The sequence below is a fragment of the Austrofundulus limnaeus genome, unplaced genomic scaffold, assembly GCF_001266775.1.
Source record: "Austrofundulus limnaeus strain Quisiro unplaced genomic scaffold, Austrofundulus_limnaeus-1.0 Scaffold268, whole genome shotgun sequence".
In the NCBI taxonomy this organism is placed as follows: domain Eukaryota; kingdom Metazoa; phylum Chordata; class Actinopteri; order Cyprinodontiformes; family Rivulidae; genus Austrofundulus; species Austrofundulus limnaeus.
In genome coordinates this window covers 635,482-643,204 of record NW_013952670.1, presented here as the reverse complement: position 1 = coordinate 643,204, position 7,723 = coordinate 635,482, and the positions used below count along the sequence as shown (strand labels likewise).

At 37.0% G+C, this 7,723-nt stretch overlaps 1 long non-coding RNA gene across 1 annotated transcript; it reads right to left on the bottom strand.

Moving 5' to 3' along the window:
* Positions 1-4,664: 4,664 nt before the first annotated feature.
* On the bottom strand, positions 4,665-6,783 carry LOC106526273 (uncharacterized). The gene is made up of 3 exons (XR_001311238.1): positions 6,688-6,783; positions 5,518-5,691; positions 4,665-5,440 (listed from the first exon to the last, which is right to left on the bottom strand). It is a non-coding gene; the product is annotated as an uncharacterized LOC106526273 (long non-coding RNA).
* Between the last annotated feature and the right edge of the window lie 940 nt (positions 6,784-7,723).

The window sequence follows — 7,723 nt, the reverse complement described above, 5'->3', positions numbered from 1 at the left end:
CGCCATATTAGAAGGGGCTGTCAATGTAAACAATTTATCATGGCTATATTTCTGTGTATGATTGCATATAAATAGTTTTTTATTGGTTAGCTTATGCCTATAAGAAACATCATTCATTGCAAATGTGTACCTTGGCAACATGTTATTTACTGGCAAGCATTTTTATAAAATCAAAATGGTTGTCAATAGCAAACTGAGTTTCATTGATGTGCTGAACTAAAGTTACCAAGTTATGGTTAGCACATTCAGCTTCACCAGCTAACAACACTGTTGAATTGACCTCACCTTGAGCAATATGGCTCTTTTTGACCATGACAAGCTACACAATAGTTATTCTAGTCAATATACCTGATGGGTACCAGCATCCCATGAAGATGTGTCCTGTCCCATGTTCATTTTCCGGATTAAGTTTGGAAATCTATGCATAWATTGTCTGTGGTGGGGAGAAGCTGGAACATTCAGCCTCACATCTTGAGTGTGAAAACTATGGCTTCAAAAATACAACATGGCAGCACCTATAACTATGATTATTTAGCTTCACTTTGAACAACGGTTAAATGAAAATGCTTCATTCATCATCATATACAGTCTTGGGTGTACTGTGTAGACAATGGAAAACTGACATGACTACTATGCTGTTGCCTTTTAAGTGTTTGTTTTATTTTTAATGTTTTTTTCTGTCTTTGTTTCTCTGAGAAAGCAAACGCCAAACTGGAGCTCAAATGCAACACCATCTTACTAAATTCATGTAAAACAAAACAGCCCAACAGCATTTACCAGCCAGACATAATAAATAGCCTCTCCCTCTCTGTTCTGCAAACAAGTTGGAACATACATTTTTCTCTGGACTGTGAAAGTTGCAGAGGTGTGAGGAACTTGAGGCCCTGCCAGTGTGCTGCCAGTGCTGGAGTGCAGAAATTTGTGTCTTTAAGACAAAGCCATCCTGGACTGTCACCCATGGAAATATAGTGGAGAAACAGATTGAGCTCTGTACTTGCTTGGTTTAAATAGGGTATGCAAATTTGCAGTGTGTGTAAATGTAAAGCGATTTGGTTTTAGAGTAAAGTCTGTGTGAGATACAACCTTCATTAATGCAGCAGAGTTGAATGAAGCTTCCATGAGCATACATAATACTCTGGTACAATAAATTGCAGTGGGATTTGCAAATGCTGCACAATTCTCCTGAAACAGCTCATATTTAAGTCCGTTACTTATAGATGCTATATAGATCTAATGCACTGCCAAATGTTACCTGTTTATATTTGGATGTTTCAAATTTATTATCACCCACCRCCATGACTGGCAGGCAATTGCGTAATTGCACTGGTCTGTGTGCATGCTTGTTTGTCAAATATAAAAAAAACATTGAACATATTTAAATGAAACTCTCTGAAAATGGTTATTTTAATTACATTTACAGCTCATAATCTTTTAGCACACATGTGACAAACTGAAGGCTAGCCAATTGTAGCCACAACATTTTATGTGGCCTGTTAGAGCTTCAAAGTTATCTTAAATTAAGCCTATGCTGTTTTAAAGCCAGTCCATAAACTACAACTCCCAGAATGCATGTTGATTATYTTACACCTGAAACAATAGGTGCACGGGGTTTAAAAGTAGTTGGCAACCAGCAAAACTTGCCATGCAAAATCTCAAATTTTCTGCATTTTTATCAGTTTCTTTTGCTGTGGCCCAGTCAAACTGGGAAGTTGGAATTTCCTGATTAAAAGTTGTGAATTCAAACCGAAACACCTCCTCCATTTGGACTTCCCTGTCATAAAGTGGATTAATTTAGAATTTAAGATGGCAGCTATTCACTACAACTCTTTAGTGAGTAAAACTCTCATACTTTTACTTTTAATAGTATTTGTGATTTATTTATTTCACATTTAGTCAGTTGTACACAACATTTTCAGTGTTTATGGGATGACAGGTATAAGGAGTACTTAAAGATAGCGTATGATAATTATTTGAAACTTTGGCATGCAGTGTGTAGGATGATGTGCCTTTCTCCAAGATCTGCTGTTTTTTTTTTTTTTTTTCTAAATTAAGTCACTGTAGATGTGTGAGGGAGCTATACACATCTGGCTTCCTACTTAATTTAAAGCAAGAGTTATTCTTATTGTGCCACYAGTGAACAACAGCACTTATTTGTGTTTCAAGGCGTCACTTCAAACCACCCTCTCGGACTGCCAACTGTTGTATCCAACACAGAGTCTGAGCTGTCACCAACAATCACATGTGCCACAGGACTCCTGCCAAAGAGATAAACTGAGAGACAATGAACCGAAAAGCTTGGTAAGCCAAGCACATTTTTCATTCATAAAGTATTTCTGTTTGACCTTTGAAATACCATTTTCAGTTGGATAATTCTGCATTAATTTTCAAAATAAGGGAATCTGGTGGTAATGATTGAGAAAGTCATTTCATTTTTTTGGAAAATTTGGAAGGCACAGAAAGTCAGATRAGAAATCGGTGTGCTTCTTATATTGGGAACAACAGAAACTTGACAAACAGGAGAAGACAGGGTTTTTTTATCAGAAAATGGAAAATGCTTAAGTGTCTGAGTGCTGCCAGATTCTCAAAGACTTCMCTAAATGTTATCTTACTTTTCATTTAATTGCATGGATTTTCAGCTGGTATACTTCAGGATTTTTCACAACAACTTGGATGTTGTGCTCTGGGAAAAAAGAAATAGTTGCCTGCATACAGTATAAGCTGTAGTAGACCTGTGATCACCAAAATGTGCTTTATCTGCCACACACACACACACACACACACACACACACACACACACACACACACACACACAGTATGTATATATACTTATTTATTTTTGTGGTTATCCTGCAGCTTTTCCAAAAATCTAGTTTTTATTAGGCAACGTATTTATTTGTTGGGCTTCCACTCTTTATCGATATTGTAGAGGATGCACCTTCAATGCATTTATATGAACAATATTATTTTGTACTCTGCGTTGTGTTTAGTTTATCAATCGCTCTAGTTTATTTAGTCTTAGCTCAGATTTATGCATTGGAACCTAGGTTCATATCACAGTTTGACCCTCTGAAAAACACACACAAGAATTAAAACAMAGTACTTACAGTTTATGTGATTTTAATACAAATGGGAATGTTTGCAAACTATTGACAAACATGATAATTTCTGTAATTTATGGTGATAAGAGTAAGTGAAATTTTGTAAGGTCTAAAAGAGTTCTATGTTTTAGTTTACTGTGGATGAAGAGGAGTGAAAACCTTAACTTGACTAAATGAAAGTAAATCAGGATTAAAGGTTTACTCAATGTGATAAAGCAAAATAAAAGTACTGTTGGATAAAAGGTTTATGATCATGTAAAATCAACTTATTTTTTAGTTTTATATCATGTTATAATGTTATCCTCTCATCAAAAACATTCCCAGAGTCTTACTTTGACTCAGTCATGCATGTTTGAGAAATCCTGTGGTGTCCTGAGGCAGCCAGACAGGAGAGCAAAAATGGCTGGATGGGACTAGAACCGCCTTTTGGGACCAGCTCATCCTGTTGGCTGTGTCTCCAAGCTGAGCTTCCTCATCACAGMGAACACCAGTGTTGCCAACTCCTGAGCAAGAAAAGTCCACATTGGCTGTCCTAGAAGTCACTAGAAGTCATTAGATGACGTCATTTCATAATTTGCATAGTTTGATGTTTGCCAATATTTGTGATCTGAGCTATAGGAGAGATGATAAAGACAAAAAAAGTGAAGAAAAACACCAAATGTGTTTAGAACTGCAGCAATGAAATAAAAACAATTTTATGACTTCAATGCTTAGATCCACATTCCATAAATTAAATTTGTGGGAATCTTAAATTTAATCTGCAGGCTGTTGAAGTTCACGAGGCTCACAGGGAGGACAAGGTGAAGAAGTGACTGCTTTATGAGTCAAACATAGCTTAGTCCAGAGATTTAGATTAGAGAGACAGTATCAGAGAAAAAAAAAACATTACATTAAATATTATATCCCGTTTTGTAAACCAGGCAGAAACAGTGGCAGCTTCGCGCATGCGTGATTCATTTGCAGCGGTCTCTCAGCTGACAGCAGCCTGGTGTGTGTGCTGCACGGGGCTTGAGGGGCTCACTGCACCACACACTGCTTGGGGAGGAAAGGAGGAGGAAAGGAGAAAAGTGCTTGGAAAGCGCTGTCGCCAAATCTTCTAAAAGTCTCTAAAAACACCAGGAAAAGTCGCTAGATTTGTCGCTAGTCGCTTTTTGGGGGGGACAAAAAAGTCGCAAGATAGATTTGAAAAGTCGCTAGATCTAGTGACAAAGTCGCTAAGTTGGCAACACTGCTTCCCATCCCCCACACCCCGCCCGTGACCCCTATAGGCTCTCGGCAGCAACAAAGCAAACAACTGGTGAAACTAAAAGTGAAACTGAAACTACTATCTGCTGAGCTCCCAATACAACTTCTGTGCGCAGCCCTATTCAAATTCAAAATACTTTTGAGGAAATGTACTTTCAGATGCCTAGTAAATTACACTGAGCCTACACATCATAGCACATGTTGAAATGGGCGCAACAAAAGCAAAAGGAGGTTCTTAAAGAGACAGAGGCCAATCTCAATGTGTTTAGAAACAGAAATAATGAGAAAAGGTTTATTTTCCATTGAAACATAAAAACAGCATTTTAATAACAACTAAAGCTGACATGGACACTTTATTATGGCATTGAACTTAAATATATGCCTGAGAAACACATAATACTGCCCCTTTAAATAATTTTGACACCAAACCATAATGAGCAAGCAAGGATCTGGAGATCTGATCGTCAGGAGGTTCTTCCCACAGTCACTGACCCAGGCAGGAGGAGCTGAAGAGTGGATGTTACACATTCACAGGTTGGACTCCCGTGGACGCACAAAAGACCTTGACTCAGCTCCAGGAGTGCATCACCACTTGCAGGAACAGTGGTCGGATCTCACGCCCCAGGGTTCATGTCGGTCTGGCATCAGTTTTCTACGAGTTCAAATCACCTAGTTTGTTGGAGATGATTTCCTCAGATGGAGGAGAACATGCAGCGTGTTCTCACTGATCAAGTTGAAGACAGGTCAAGCAGTATAATTCCACCGTCTTAGCACCAAAAAGACTATCAAAAGGAACACAGTTCATCTGCAGCATTTGTCAGATGAAATAAAAATAAAAAAGTAATTAAAATATCAGCTGAATAAAACACTTTAGAAAGGTAAATCCCATAAAGTTAGGCTGAAGAATATGCAGATGCAGCCTGCATCTGGAGTGTCCATCTGGAGAGTCTCTGTTTGTTTCTTTGGTTCTATTCAGTTCAGTGAGAGAACATTTATTCTTTTCTTAGAGCATTTTGGGAGAGCATTCTTGTCTGTGATGATTTGGATGTTTTCCGCCTTCCTGTTTCCTGATTGATTCCTGCTCTGATCATCCACACCTGTGAGAGATTCCCTGATGAGCTATGGGGCTTTATTAGGCTTTGCCTGTTGACTGATCAACGCTGATGCATCTTACCTTCATGGTGGATTACTCAGGTGCCTCGGATTATCAGCCATCAAGTGGAACCCTCAAATCTGGAAGTAGGAACCAAACATCTTGGGAACTTCACCTGCCACCAAGCCACTCTGCCTGAGGATCACTTTATCTGGAAAAAGTCTATCTGGTCCATGCTGCTTGCCTCCAAACATCCTGTAAGCAAAATAACTTATATTACAATAAAAATCTACRTCTGGAAAATATTACTTTACAACCATACTTAGCATCTTGTCTTCCCTACTCTTCACAGCAAGATGTCCATGACCTTCACCTGTAAAGAAATACTCACTTACCTTTGATCCGTTGTCTCCTGGTCTGGTTTCTCAGCTCCGCTAATTGTGTTGAAMCATTAGATATCCTTGTCATTGTTAGAACCAACTCAAGACCCAACATGACCTCATTGAGACTTCAAGCAGAAGCTCAGCAGAAACTCAGAGCAAGATGGAGACTTGAAGCAGGACARAGACAACACAGAACTGAGARCAGACTGAGAGAGGGGTCAAATACAAGTTAGAGTTTATGATAATGGATTACGGCAGTTTTATGACTTGGTCCTGCAACAGAACCATGTTCAGATAAACTGACCAATGAGAGAGAGACACATTTCTCTTCTGCTCTTTCTGGAAAAATACCAAGTATTTTAGCTTAAAGAAACAAAAAGTGTGAACTTTGAAATCTAACTTTCTAATCCTCTCATCAACCCAAAGGTTATTAATACTTCAATATGACTGATCAACATTGTAAATTCTTTGCTGGATGTGTAATGTGACTTTAACAGAAACCACCTGTAAAGAGTAAAAATAATCTTTTCCATCTTCCACTGCTTGAATAAAGAAAAAGTTAATTAAGACATCATTGATCAAACAATCACACATTTAAAATCACAACATAATGTATACACAACAATAAATGATTAAGCAAGAATCATTATTGTTTTCATCAGTTCTGTGGTTTAAGAGTTCCACGGAAAGTTAGGGACAACATTAATCCACACGGTCCATGTTCCTACAGTAGTCATGTTAGCATAAAATAAAAATAAATAAATGAAAAATGAGTTGTCCAAATTGTTTTTTTTTTTCATTTTGCACTGCTTTTTAATAAAATGGAACCTCGATGAAAGTTCAACTTTTGAAGATTAATCTACCTCACCTGCTCATGCAGCTGCCGAGTCACAAGCCCAGCCTCCTCCAATCATCATCTGACAGTCAGTGGATAAAACCGTCCTCTCCAATTGCTATGTCTGCTCGCCAGCCGAACATCAACCTAGGGGAGACTGGGGACAGTTGCAACACTTTTTTTTTCATTTGACGCTGTTACTCAGAGATGGTTTGAATTAGACAAACCAAATTTTTATACAACAAACGTGCATCTGTCTGTTAATAGTCAAAACCATTTATAGAGGATTAAAAAAATGTACATTCTTCAAAATGAAAAGTCAGATGTTGTCTGAGGGTGGTTACAACATATTATTAATACAAAATATTTCACTGTAAATATTTTTTACCATTTTTATATTTATATTATTGCTAAATTTATAAGAACTGTAAGTTATAATGAAATTACAGCGTTATGTATGTATTGTTTGTGATCAAATGACAGATATAGATTTGCCTTGATGAGTAGACGTTATATGCAAATGTCAAAGACTCAAATCAATATAAAATACAGTTGGCTTTTAGAAACGAGAATAATAGAACAATTTGTGAGGCAATTAACTTTTGTTTTGCCTATTGTTAGTGTATGTTTCCATTATGCATGATTTACATTGAAAGAAACTGGGATTTTAAAACCATTGTTGAAAACCACAACTGTAGAAAATACATCTTAAACACTCATAAGTTTTAAACTGTAAAATTATCATGACTACCCAATATCTATTTAAGTACAAACTTAAATTCAACAACTTAATATCACCTTTATRTGCTATGTTTTTATATGGATTTATGATGTTCCTGTCAGCCATGATAAAACCTCATGTGTTAGCTAAATAAGCTGATCTTGATACATGTTAACTATATTAGTTAAAAGTCAACATATCACTTGTTTAAACTATATAAGTTTGAGCTGGATCACAAAAACAGTGATAACAGTATAACAAAAACAAAGCCAGGCAAAAAAAAATACTTTGGTTCTTCAAAAATGTTTTTTTTTTTTTTCAAATAAATCCTGGAGCAGTTTTTGAATC